Consider the following 14854-nt stretch of genomic DNA (forward strand, 5'->3'; position numbering starts at 1 on the left):
TATTTTGAATTACATTAGGTTAAAAATTTGTAAAACTGTAATGAAATAATAAAGGATTATGTTAATTTCTTTCTAAGGATCATGTTAATTTTATGAACAGTTAAATTTTAAGTTAAAGTTCCTTTCCTGTCAAATTCTTAACTGCAACTTACTACTTCCGGCCAGAACGCATTTTTGGAATAACTGTGAATACTTAATGAGGAGGAGCGGTATTTAAACCGCGAAGTTCTACTTGCTGAGTTAGAAGGAAACTACTGACGGAAAGTGTTCTTTCCAAACTTCTCTCTGACACTAATAAGTATATCCTAACGGGTGATCTCAACGCAAAGCACTCCGAGTGGGGGTGCCGTAAAACTAACCAAAATGGTAAGGTCCTCTATGAATTTATAAATAATCACCCAGTTGCCTTGCATGTTACTGAGGAGTATACGTATAGACCACAGAACCCAAGAAATGCAGACCTTCTTGATATTCTTCTGACAAATACTTCAATCCCTATTTATACTGAAGTAAAGCACGAATTGAGCTCTGACCATATACCGGTCATTGCTTACCTAGGCACTACTAAAGAGGCAGAAAATGAAATGATCCGCACGACTGACTGGAATAAGTTCCAGAAGTTTCTCAGTCAGAATCCGCCCATCTTTGATACTCTGAACTCGCGGAAAGATATAGATGATGCAGTTGATACCCTCACTGATTCAATCAATAATGCTATTGAAAATGCCTCTAGACACGTGAGAAGAAATAATAACGCTGGCATTCTGCCACAGGAAATTAGAGATGATTAAGGACCGGAATAGGATGAGGAAAGCGTGGCACCTTACATGGAGCCCTCGCGTTAAAAGAGATATGAACAAATTAAATAAATTAATTAAAAAGAAAATAGATGAGCATAAGAGAGATGTATGGGAGGAAAAAATTCAGAATCTTAGTCCGAATGATGGCAGTCTCTGGACGTTCATGCGTAACTTGAAAAGGCAGCGTACATGCAATAAGCCGATTTATACTGAAAACTCTGTTGCTCTCAACAATAAAGACAAATCGACGGTCCTTGCGGACCATTTAGAAGAGCAGTTCAGACCTAACATGACGCCCATGGACATTAATTTTGTCAATGAGGCATGCTAGTTTGTTAGGGATTGGCTTAATGCCCACACTGCTAAGAGGTACATGGCCACTGCTACCCCCAGTGAGATCAAAGAAATCACAAAGAAGCTTAAAGTCAAAAAGGCCCCTGGCATAGACGGTATTAATAATCACGCACTTAGAAATCTGCCCTGCAATGTCGTGACAAAATTCACGAGTATTATCAATGCGTGTCTTAGTCAATGCTATTTTCCCACAAAATGGAAAATCGCAAAAGTTATTTTATTGCCTAAGCCCGGCAAGGATAACACTAAGCCAGATGGGTATAGGCCCATTAGCTTGCTTCCGGGACTAGGAAAGGTCTTTGAGAGATTAATCTACAGCAGATTGAAAAACTATATTGAATTACTGCCTCCGGAACAATTTGGTTTCCGGAGAAAGCTTTCAACAACGAAGCAGCTGGTTCGGCTCGTCGAGTTTTGTGGGGATGCGCTTCACAAGAAACAAAATTTCGCCTTACTCATGCTAGACGTGGCGAAGGCATTCGACCGCGTCTGGCATGAGGGGCTTATTTATAAACTTATAAATCTCCCTATGGATAGAGAGCTGATTCAGCTAATTATGTCTTTCATCACTAATAGGAAATTCACTGTGGCTATTGGAAAGGACATCTCCAGTTTACGCACCATGAATGCAGGCGTCCCACAGGGGTCCATTTTAGGGCCTGTCCTGTATTTATTTTACGTTCATGACTTCCCTAGGGTTCACATTGGCAGAAATTACTTTCTTGGGTGCTATGCGGACGATACGGCATTAGCCGTAAAGTCCGCAAACGCACACCATGCAATCAAGAAATTACAGGAGCTTCTACCAGTGGTAGAAAAGTGGTGTACGACTTGGAGAATTGCTATTAATGCCAGCAAGTCGCAATTATTATTGATAAGGAGTTAAAATACACAGTTGACTATTAACAACAAGCTCTTCTTATTCTCTGAAGAGATTCCTAGAGTTAGTAAGGCGAAATATTTAGGAGTAATGCTAAATGAAAGATTAAAATAGGGAGATCATATAACAGAGGTCAGAAGAAAAATTTTCACTATTGTAAATAGTCTCATCCTTATATTGGGTAATTATTCTAGCTTAGACCTCAGGAAAAAGAGGCTAGTTTATATCACGGGAATTAGGCCATTGATGACTTATGCGTCGCCGGCCTGGTGCACAGCTACCAAGGAGGATATAAAAAGACTTCAAATCATGCAAAACAAAGTCTTAAGGCTTATCACCCATGCTCACTTTTTTGTGAGCAATGCTACACTGCACTGTGACTTAAAACTGGACACTCTAGAAGAGCACATGAATAAGATCAACAGGAAATTCTTCACGAAAGCTCTGAACTGTGACCATATGAGAAATTTTGATATCTTTACCTACGAAATATTGAATGAGGACTCCAAACTGCGCCCACTTGCGGCCCACCTTATCAGGGACCCGAACTTTCCCACCTAGTGCCCACCTGTAAATAATGTACCCAATGTGTTTATTAGCATTCTTAATTTTGTATCTTACTTATTTATTGTACTGTGTATTTCTTAAATTCTCTAGTTTTATTCACATTCTACACTCATTTTATGACTCCCACTTAGTCACGCCTTTACCGGGCCGGTTACTTGCTTGTGAGCTCTTGCGTTGCTGGTCAACCTATTCTTTATCCGTCTTTCTCCTCCTTACTGCGGACATTATGTGAAGATAGTTCTATGTTATTGTGCCCATCCGGCATAAATTTGATTGAGCCAGATAAACTACGGATCTCAGTGGTATTCTGGCTATAAGTTATCAGTCAGTCAGTTGCTGAGTTAGAGAGAATAAGAGTTCCTGATTTGCGCGCGCCTGCCTTTTGGCTACTCTCTCTCAAAGCTGTTATTACGCTCGGTCGTACTCAGGCCCTTGATAAGCTTCGTAGTAAAATAGATATAAGGGGCCAACTCGATTAGAATCTTGATAGTTTCGGCTAAATCTCTTTAGTTAATCTTAGTTTTAGTTTATTTTCTAAACTCTTAAGTTCAAGCCCAAATGTCGACTTTTATTGTACACTCCAAGACGGAGTTTTGTTAAATCTTATTGGAATAATAAAGGGTTAGTTACCCTTCCACCTTGTTGTTTCTTGTCACACGAACTTCAGCAATTATTCGCAAACTAGTGCTTAAGGTTACTCACTTTTGACTGCAAATATACGGTGGTAAACCTCACAACTTTTATAAAAAAATATACGTAACATTAGATACTGCACACATAAAATTAAAACCTCAGTGAAGCATTTAAAAAAATATATATTAAGTAAATTCTGGCATTAATTTAATTCAACATTTGTAATAGCAAGAGTTTATTTCAATGAACAAAGTATAAAGTTACATTACAATAAAATACGAACTTACCAAGTATTTCTTCTCCTCGACAGCACGTACTAACATTCCACTCTATGTACACCGCAAAACAATGGCTTCAAATTTGAGAATCCAAACCTCGAGAACATCACGTGAGCCTACTAACTTTGATGTTACACTTGTTTCCACAACCTGTCCGTTGGCTTTATAATATAGGAGGCACTGGCTCGATCCGTTCCCCAAGAGCGAATCTTTCGCGACAATTTGTAATTGGCAAATTTTTGTGTTTTCAAGCTGTATTGTTATTAATTTTACTCTCAACACAGCGAAAGCGGATAGACCGGAATTTTCTAAGGACCGGACGCACCTGGGAAACCTGAAAAAATTTCATTCTCCTGTTCGAGTGGCAACCCTGTGTAAGGAAATTCCCTTAGTAAAACAGTATTAAAATTTAAGATCATACATTACAGAAATGCGAAAATAGCATAAAAAAGTAGTGCTGTTATTCTGAGTAAGAGTTTTAAAGTATAAATACTGCTTTTTGGCAAATGAAAAGATATTATTAGATGTAGCAGCAGCGGTTTTCCATTGAGAATTCAATAAAGCTGTGAGAGTGTATTTACCTGCAAAGGTGCGCAAAGGTGTTTTCGTTGTTCTTCTGATGTGTAAAGGAATGAGTCCGCTTCTTTTGAAAATCCTCCACAAATGCATTTTCCTTTTTTGGAAGACAGTCCTAATATACACTCTATAACAAAAAAAAAAAAAAAAAAATCGACGCGCCAAGAAGGAGTTGTCTGATGGAGACAAAAATTGCTGGATAGGATGATTATATACAGAATAGAAAATTGTTAAAATTTCAGAACATTTAAATGATTTATTTCAGAGTTTCCTAGTTATAAAATGACGAGCTCAACAACCCATTACTAGCCTGGATGCAAGCTGCCATACGGCGTAGCATAGACAGATAAAGCTCCTGGATGGTTGGCAACGGCATTTCTTGCCAAATTTCCTCCAAGTGTCGGGTTATGTCATCAACATTCCCTGGTAGATGCAGTATTCCCTTCCCATCATATCCCAGACATGCTCGATGGAAGAGAGATCTTACTGTCCAAGGAAGTGTTTGATAAGCTGAAAGATAGTTCATAGCAGCACGTGCATATGTGTTCTGGCATTATTTTCCTGAAAAATAAGGCCAGGGTACTGTAAACGAAACAGTAGCAAATCAGGTCTCAGAATGTCGTCGACGTACCGCTGTGCTGTAAGTGTGCCTCAAATGACGACCAAAGGGTCCCGGCTCTCATGGAAAATGGCATCCCAGACTTCAACTGCTGGTTGAGGGCCTGTGTGGCGTGCAATTGTGATAGCAGGATCGACAGGTTGCTCTGGTCGTCTCCAGACACGTCTTCGATCATCGTGACGACACAGCTAGAAGCGGGATTCTTCGCTAAAGACCATACGTCAGCATCATTCTAACCTGATCGAGCCAAGCACCACTGTAATTTGGCTCGGCAGTGTGCAGGCGTGAGTGGCAGGTGACGTTACGGTCGGAACGAGCGTAGAATTTCGCTCTATCAGCCGTCTGTGAATGGTCATGGCTGATACTCGTGTGCGGTTGGCACGTCTACTGGTTGACAGCGATGAATCCGCCTCTGTGACAGTCCCTCTGTCCCCCCGATCTGACAGTCCCTCTGTCCTCCCGATCTGCTCTGGCTCTAGGTTGTGGCCCTAGGTACCATTATGACGCTGAAATCTGCCGTTGTCCACCCATTCTTGCCAGCATCTTTTAAACGCCGCATCTCTTTGACTCATTTTGCTCAACCTCCCTCTTTCAATCCAATGATACGTCCTCTTTCAAACTCTGACAGTTGCTCGTAATGAGCTTGATCCTGTGGCGAGGAAATTTTTCAGTCTTTCAAAAATATCCTAAGTCGCAATAAAAGAGAAATTTTTGAGGACAGTTCAAGAACTGCGGATGCGCTGGAGATCGCAATATTCATTCATTAGACATCAAATTTTAATCATTTAAACATATGGTCAAGACATAGTAAATTTCAAAGCAATCGAATGATTCCTTCTTGATCCGTCGAGTTTTTGTTGTAGAGTGTATTTTCTTATAAGCTAGGCAGAGTGACCTTTTTCAGGCACTTCCCCAATATCTGCTAACATTTGTCTGAAACATTCGCAGGGGAATTTTTCATGGCATGTCAATGGTGTTTCATAATTCTGAGCTGTTTATCCATTGTATGTGTATTTCACTATGTAAAGCATGTTGTTAGCATATAAGTGGCATGTTGTTAGCATGTAAGCATATAAGTCGAATGAATAGTAAGATCTGTTTTTGTTGTTACTTGATGAGCTGAATGAATGTTATTTTTCATTTCAAACCTGGAATGAATGCTGTTTTTAATTTCATAAATAATTATATCTTCCTTTGCAAAGTGCATTTCGTTTCGTCCTAAGTCCAGGGTAAATTCGTACTTCCGCAAAAACGTCCAGTCCGAATATTAATTCGTCCTTGATACTAGCGACCAAAACCAAGTGCTGGTAGGTCTCATTTCAGCAGGTAATGGTGATGTTAATTTTACCTTCAATCGGAATCTTATCACCTATCACTGCTTGTAGAGTGACACAGGGTGAAGTCCAACTCAAAGTTTAGTTCAATTTCCAAGCTACACCTGTTCTAATAACCATTACATTTGGCGCATCAGTGATTATCTCAGAAGGATGCTTATTCACGTATCCTTAGACGAACAATCCATTATCTCCGCCGTTCATTAAAGATATCTGTAGAACTTTCAAAGGGGCTGCATCTCTGCCTGGCAACCTATGGTCCGTGAGATTGCCGCATTTCAGATCCCCTGTATTGTTTTACGTGTTTTTGGGTTCAGGTTTCTTGGTTCTCTCGGTTTCTGTTCACGTGACAATTCCTGCGGAAATGTCCTTCCAGTCTGCAGTTCCAGCACTTCATTGTTTTGTTTCCAGTATTGCTTTTATTCGGCTTTCTGAGTCCCTCCTATTTCTTCTCTCAGTTTTCCGACATCAAATTTTGGAACTTCTATTTGAGTAGCTCTATAAGAAGGCGATCTTCAACTCGAACTTCCTGACGTAGACCAACGCAGATTTTAGGTCTTTCAGACACGACAGTTTGAGAGCCTTCTGAATTTCTGCATTCTTGATTGGATTGACGAAATGCATCAGGGCCAGATTTTCGCGGATATCAGGTGGATAGTCCGGATATGCTTGATACGTCAAACTCTCGATATCAACCCCTAGTTTTTGAAGGCTTTTCGTGATTTTCTGCTGGCGAGTTTTCAACTGCAGGCGGTTACAATCCTTTACGCAGTCTTCCCCGAAACTCACTTCCAGCGCATTCGAGAGGACACTGAAGATTGAAATCTGGTCTTCAGGGAGCACTCCTAAGATATCTGCAGCATCGCCTCGGAATGATGCAGTCAACTGCGATGCTCTTATATTGGAGTCCGATATATTTCCGCCACAATCGAAAGCTTGGTCTTATATACACTCAGTGATGAATTTCCATTGTATGTGCTTGGTTTGATTACCGTATGGGAGAAACCTTCTTCGGGTTCGTTCTTGGGCTCAGTCGGGGTTTCTTTCAAAACATCTGCTTCTTTCCAGAACTTTCTCAATTTTTCTTAAAATCTTTCTTCCACATCTTCTATTTTTGCTCCAGTTTCTTAAGTTCCGTGATATCGTTTTTAACCTTATTTTACTCCACTTCTACCTGTTGGAATTTCTCTTGCAGATTTTTTTGTCCGGCTTTCATCGCTTCTCGTACGGCTTTCATCTCTTCATGTCTGCCTTTCGTCTCGGGTAACAAGTCCATCAAAGCCTACATTTTCTGCGCCATGGCTTTCTCCTGCAGGCGGATTATCGGCATTGAATCTCATATCTCAAATCTGACACCAGTTGTTGCGTTCTACGGGTTCGTGGATTTGGAGTGATTAATGGCAATACGGGAAAGCACTAAAGTTCAGCTCCCGATAAGGTCGATCACTCTTAAGCTGATCTCTGAACTCAAAACTCTCAAGAGACTATTCACGATAAAAATGCTGCTCCGCGTACAGGCTGGGAGTTTATAGCTTTTGACCTGCCTTCGAGAACAATCTGGAAAAACCGTTCTAGAATGTGCTCACTAAATCTTTGGGATATCTTCAAATGTGTCTCTAAATGTCGGCAGATGGGAGATTTCGCGTCAAATTTGGCAACCATAACTTTCCTTGCCATTTTCTGGCAACCCAGAACCCGCTTTGCAGGGAACCTATCTTACCGCAGTCGAGCGTTTCGCAATAATACTCATATATCCTATATCGGAAAGAACAGCTTCCCTATGGTAGAAATAGTTTCTTTTCGTGCTTCATCAAATTTTAGTGGCCAGTTCATAGCCCAAGTTTTAGGATGGTTCGATGAACAAGGCAATCTGGCCGATATGCTGTCTACTCCAGTTAATTTTTTGCTCCATTGACAGTATTAAGAACGTTGAGTGTGTTTTATCATTCTCAAATAAACAAACGGAAAGCATGAGACGAATGTCCAAGGATTTTTCTTTGAGTATCATAAATATGAAGCATGCTTTTCATTTGCTTATTATGCATTTGAATCACGGTTTTAGGTTATTTATGTGTCTTTGTCGTAGTATTTTGTATCGAAAATGTAAACAACTAACTCTCTTTTAGAAATTTATCCATAAAAGACTTCCTTCTAAGACAGATAACCCGCAGGTATTTTGAGCTAAGCAATTAATCTGCCCAACAAATAACAAACCATGTTCACTCTTTGACAAATAGGACTCACGAATTATCTAAGTAGAAGAGAGAGATTCAGATTTAGTACACTTCCGAAACTTTAGAACTTCCGAAAGATAAACTTGCTGCTGGAGATAGAAATGTTTTATTTCCTACAATGTTGCCCTTGGTTGCTTTGAAATTGTTGAGTTTCTTACTCAAAAATTTGCTAAAGTTTTAAAAAATATGAAATAAACAATAAAACAAATTCGAAATTCCAAATGCCAGCTTCCAGGTGCCGATTTTTGGGTGGAGGACTACAATATTCAAACTTTGATAATTTCTGTCCCGCTGTTTATTAACAGTATGAGAAATATACATACATTCATGCAGATTCTTCGTTATTCAATTTCATTAATTGTAATGCTGGGCTATAATATTTGTTAGTAGTAATTTGAAAGTGAAACGAGCATTTATAGTGAACCGAAGCAAAATGCTGTTTCGAGACTAATAGCGCTTCTTGGCTAACGCTCCCTTGGACTAAAAATAGTAGATAAAAACTATATTTTTTTCAATACTCACCAGAAAGAGGCAACATGAAAACTTGGCCTTATAAAACCTACAGTTGTATAAACCATATGTTGTCATAGGCCATATACTTGTAATAAATAAAGCATCATTAATTTAGATGTTATTATTGAAAAAGAACTAAAATTTATTTCCAATTACACTTAGTTTGACTTTAATTGCAATAATATTCATTAACTAGCTTAATATCTTCCTCATTTAAGTTAATAAAACAACCAAAATGTTGGAACTTTTGCAGAATTTTAATTTATTTAATATCAGATAAAAATATAAGTCTGATCATTTTCGTCATTTTAAATGAAAATGTAATTTTTTTCTCCTTTATAAACGCAGAATTCCCATTTGATAAAAAAAATATTCTAATTAATGCAACTTTCACCCACTTCGACATCGTATCTAATGAGGAAAAAAAGTATAAGAGTGAAAAAAAGTTTAAATTCTCGTATCTTTCTGAAGTCAAAAAATCATTAGGAGGCATTATTTTATCTGAAAAACAGAACTTACATGCATATCCAAGCGAAAAATTCATCATCACTTTTAACGACAAAATTAAACCGTTAAATTGCCATAGATATAAAATAGGAAGGAAAAGTTTAGCAGTGCTATAAAAAAGAATGGACATTATCTTGAATTGAAAGTGGCAGCTGATGCCATTAAGAAAAAAGAAATTCTCATTTGATAACTTCTGTAATTTTTGGAAAAAAGTAATTTATATTTTATCAGTTAAAGAATCAGCTCGTTACGTTTACAGTGCGGGGGAGAAAAAGATTGAACGGAGGCTTGAGTAAGACTTTACCATCAATTATGATTCGGAAGATATAAAAAAGAGAAGAAATGATGAATCAAATATTCATTCCAAATGAAACTTAACCATTTGCGCCAATTTATTATAGTGGATTTTCTAGCTGTCGAAGCTGGAAGGAAGAAAAGTAGGCTGGGAATTAAAACTTAGAGAATAAAACGTTGCTTTAAAAAGCAGTTTTCAATATTTTCTGTGTATTTTTCTTTGAATATGTAAAAAGATACGTAAGTAAATTGTACAAACGTTTAGTGCATTAGTAAAGCCCATTCGTCTTTGCAAACTGTGTGTGCACATTTATAAAGAATTTTCTCCTTTCTTGCTGTATGCCTGTAGAGACACTAGGTATACTTTGGGAAGCTGGAAAGATGAAAAATTAACAACGCCTTCGCCGGGAATCGAACCTCGGACCTTTGGAATACCGGCGCAGTGTGCAGATCACCACATCACAAAGGCACGCCAAGAAGGTGGGAGAAATACCTTTTATACTCCCCCTTTTAAAAAGCGACTGGGGTTTTTAGGGGAACTAATCGCAAATCCTGGGTGAGAAAAATTATCATCCAACATCCTTTTAGTTCGGGCGCCACTGTACAGACATTAGGAATTTTGGGAAGCAGGTAACATGAAAAATTAGAAATCGCCTTCGCCGAGAATCGAACCTCGGACCTCTGGAATCCCGGTCCAGCGGGCAGAACCACTACACTACGAAGGCACGCTCTAGGAATGCAGAAGCCTTATATGCCTTGATGGTGTAATTGGAAACACGTCCTCTGGAATCGGAAGGCTACTATTTCAAGTCCCGAAGAGGGCATCCCAGTTTTTGTGTATTTCCTGGTGCAATAAATACCTAATCGCTCTGCACATACTTACATTTATAGGTATTTAATTACATCGTAAGGATCCGTGAAAGTAATATAATCAGTTTGAGAACAGCACGGAGGATTTTTTTCGTCAGCGAAAATAAAAAATAAGCAAAAACTAAAAACATCATACTAGAAATCGGTCAATCATTCAGTTACTCACTATCTTCGATGTATTTTTCATATTATTGGAATGTATTATAATGGGTGAAAAAATTATTAACTTCTCTTAATACAATTTCGAAACGAAGAAAGAAAACGAAGTTTTTAATGACTGTGTTTAGGAGGAAATGACTCGTATTCAGTCGTATTACTTGGAGAAAACCAAGAAAACTCCTTTGCAGTCAGCCTCGAAATATCTTAATGCTCTGAGCTTAGAGCTCTTATCTTTTTCTTCTTCTTTGCGTGAAAAATCTTTACATCTTCTTTCCATACTAAATTGGGCTAAACTGAGGTTCTGTCTCAGCTTTTCTTTTTTCACTGAAGGGCTTCATTTAGGATATACAATTAATCAATTTGCTAATTGGGGTGCAATTCACAATTTATTTTAATAGATATTTTATTTTTATTCTGACAACGAATTTATTTAATTATGTTGTGTTTTAATATTCTATCATGTCAGGGAAAGAAATTCTGCCTTTGGCACTGGGTGATATCAGTTTCTTTAACCTTTAATCAAACCGTGTTAGAGCAAAATATTGTTGTGGAAAAATCATGTTGCAGGGCAATTTTCTCCATTTCCCGCCTTAGCTGCGGTAGAATTAAAGCGCATTTTAGGAATACTGTATTGGAAATGAACTATAAATATAAGCTAGTCTTTAAGCTTGTGGTAAAACTTCAAGCATCTGACAGTTTCTTAATGAATAATATAAATGGTTTAAGACTAAGGGTCATGTGCATGCGTTACAAATCTTAGCTATTATGCCTCAAAAAAGGTCTAAAAGCACAACCTACCCCCAACTCTGTTTTGGATCCACCTGTGAATATTTCTAATTGAAATAATTTAGTCGGTAAATTTACAAGCAAGTTTTCTAGGAATAAATATGCTGGATGTAGGTCTTCATTTTGTTTGAGTATTTCATAATCTTAGAGATGACTGATAGTGCAATGACTTATCTTCGGACAGCTCGTGGACTTTCTGTGGCCTACATGTTTAGTTTTGGGCTCCATAACACAGACAGTTGCATACCACTACTTGGTTCAGCATCAAATAACCAAAGATCTACATTTTTGGTCCTATGCGTCAAACAATGCTCTTGAAGGGTTTCAGCAGATTCTCAGGAATAAATCTCTTCGGCAGAAGCTTCAAACTCTAATGAACAATCTTATTATGAACAGCGACTATCTCCAAGCAGTATAAATTTAATTTTTATGAATAACTTTTAGCTATTAATGTTATTGATAAAAGTAGGAGTCAGAAAAGTGGCTTATAATTTTAATGATCTTAGTTTTACTTTTAAATATTATTTTGTTACTTTTATTTTTTCTTTTAGTTTGTTATTTATTAATTATTTAGTTTGTTATTTTATTTCATTCATTTTTGTTTTTGTAACATTATTTGATTTTGTTAAAAAAATTTCTAAACTGTTTAATTTTCTCAAAATTCGCAAAATACTTTCTCAGAATTGTAAAATTTTCTCAAAATCTCAGAACTTATGTCAAAAGTATCCACGAACAACTCTGATCATCAACTTTGCATTACTCTTGGTAAAATATTCTATAACAGTGCTTTAATTTTTCAATAATTTTACAGTTATCAAAATCCTTTATAACAAGTAATTTATACCTGTAACAAAATTTTATACTTCACAAAAAATATCTGTAAAATGTAACATTCTTTGTACCAGTGTAACATTTTTTTGTAAAAGTGTAAAAAATTCTCTCTAACATTTATCTCACCACTATACCAAAATTTTGTTTTTAAATAATTTTTTTTTCTTTTTAAATAAAAGTCGCTAAATGAGCAGAAAAAGCTGAGTCTTTCAGACGGAACAGATGCTCATTCTATGGTTTCAAGTACATTACCGGCACATTATTGGTGATGTTTTGCTTAGCTGAACATGGCAAGACCCTCGATAGCTATCATTCTAAGAGAGAAGCTTACGTAGAGAACTTCATAAAATAAATTGACTTACGCTATGCATGATTAAAGCCACAAAAACGACAAGCAGTTATCGCGTTCATTGGGATTTGAACATGTATCGAAATGACTTTGTCCATCCGGCCAATGATAGGCCGATGATAGGCTGCATAATATAAACTAATGCAATATCCATTGTGCAAGGTAGGCACAACTAACTAAACTGGCTATCGGCTTAACGAAATTTGTAGCAGAAGCAACAAGTAAACATGCTGCGCAAGTGTGTACACATTCATAGATCATTTCTGGTTTTATTTATCTTCATAGTCACAGTACTACATCAAGAGACCATACTTATACGGATATAAGGAAGAGCTACTTGCTGTTAATAATAAGATACTTCAGCTTATATATCAAGCACATAGGGTAAATATTTGCTGAAACAAACCGAATTAAATGTATTTAGTCTGTAGGTAATGGTCAGTCACACCAAGGCGATAATCGAAAATTTAATTCTATTATAGATAAAATCCTAAGTTCCAAAGAATGATTTCAACATTTTAACACTAGCTTCTTCAAGTAGCCATTAAAATAGAAATTTTGAGTATCTGAGGAGAGATTACCCCTTTCCTTATTGAATTCATTCAGTCGTAGTGGGACATGCTGAGACAATCAATTCATATTTACACAGAATCAATTATCAAAGTCTGATTAGCAATATTTCATATTAAGTGGAAGTTATTCGGAATTAGTTCAAGGTACCTCTTTTATCAACTAAGCTAATAGCTAAGTTGGTAAAGTAGCTGCTCAATAAAAAGGAAATCACATTATCTCTCCTTTAAATTTCAGTAAAAAAAGGGAAATAAAAATGTAAGAGTTAATATATTAGATATATTTAAACCCTATTCGAATCGACTTAAGCTGAAGAGCATGGACTTTCCCTGATGCTCATCACTTCAGCTCTAATGTAACAACAACAAATTTTATACATGTTACTGCAGCTGAATGCAGCTACAAGGGTTGGAGTCTCAGGTGAGAACACACATATCAGGCAAGGGGCGGTAGTCCAACCAAAAATCACCTGTAAGATGCCAACCAAATCACTTGCCGAACATTTGGTTTCCATACCGGATTCTTAACGACTTTTTATTTTCCTCCCTTACCACCTTTTGAAACCAGGGCTTACATAAGCATTCTGAACCGCACCACGCGCATAAGGGAAAATCCGTGCTTGTGATTGGACCTACTTTTCGATGACACCACTTTCTCTTGGCGTATTGACATTTAGAAGGTATTCTTACGATTTTGTTTTTGTTGAATCATGCGCACGAGAGACACGGAAATATTACAATTATCGTTTGTTTTCTTTTAACAATAATACCAGACGAAAGGTTTACTTGCAGCTTTCTGCATATGGCTTGCTGTTTCATGGAATAATACAATTATTAAATCCATTAAAGATGCTGTTAATACCAGACGCAAAATTAAGCGCTTAAATTATATAAATAGCAAATTCATAAATTTAATACAAAAACCAAAACATATAGGATTACCCGACGATTTCGACTCAACTGTAAAGGCACTGTGTGCTCGAGGGTGTATTATTACTGCAATTTTGTTGCGTTTGTTTCCTTTCACATTGCAGAAAATGTTTTGCAACTGCATATGTTATTTCCATGTCAGTGTCCATGTCTTTCCCATTTCTGATATTCTGTTGCCTTAAATTTAAAAAAAAAGGTGCATTCCGTATTATCGCAGTATTTAATACATGTGTATAGGGAAAGGAGTTTTCTTTTCTGATAAACACTATTTTATGAGAAAGTACAAAAGATATTACACTTTAAAAAGGGACAATACTGATAAAGTAATACTATTCAATTTAAACATACGTATCTTTATTTCTCTAATCCAAATCTATTGTAGTCTAACTTTAAAAATAAATTTTACTCTTCCTGACTAACTACAAATATAGTGAATTTACTGTGTATTACGTTAACTCTCAACATTTTTGCTATCTGCGGAAACTGACTTGTCTCGTATTTTCAGAGATTACATCTGCAGAGAAAGAGTACATTAATGAAGATGAAATAATGAATTAATAATCCTCACAGCTTTACTATGAACGGTTTTAAATTAAGAATACATTTATTAAAAATCGCTGCACCTAATATTAATACACATTTACGGATTTAGCACACTTAGAAAAAATAATACTTTTTCTCTCTAGGGGGGAGGAATTCAACACAACTTTTCAATTTAATTCACAACTCCACAATGCTCTAAGAAGTGTAATCTTAATCTCATGGCACCAA

At 36.9% G+C, this 14854-nt stretch overlaps 1 protein-coding gene and 1 non-coding gene across 4 annotated transcripts in view; one reads left to right on the forward strand and one right to left on the reverse strand.

Moving 5' to 3' along the window:
• The window catches only part of LOC118189103 (uncharacterized), a 142359-nt gene that overhangs the window by 73281 nt on the left and 54224 nt on the right, over window positions 1-14854 (forward strand). The window lies entirely within an intron of this gene.
• On the reverse strand, window positions 10241-10314 carry TRNAP-GGG (transfer RNA proline (anticodon GGG)). Its single transcript has one exon. It is a non-coding gene; the product is annotated as a tRNA-Pro (tRNA).

This window comes from Stegodyphus dumicola, chromosome 2, assembly GCF_044657685.1.
Source record: "Stegodyphus dumicola isolate Sdum_Otavi_A_Nest chromosome 2, ASM4465768v1".
NCBI lineage: Eukaryota > Metazoa > Arthropoda > Arachnida > Araneae > Eresidae > Stegodyphus > Stegodyphus dumicola.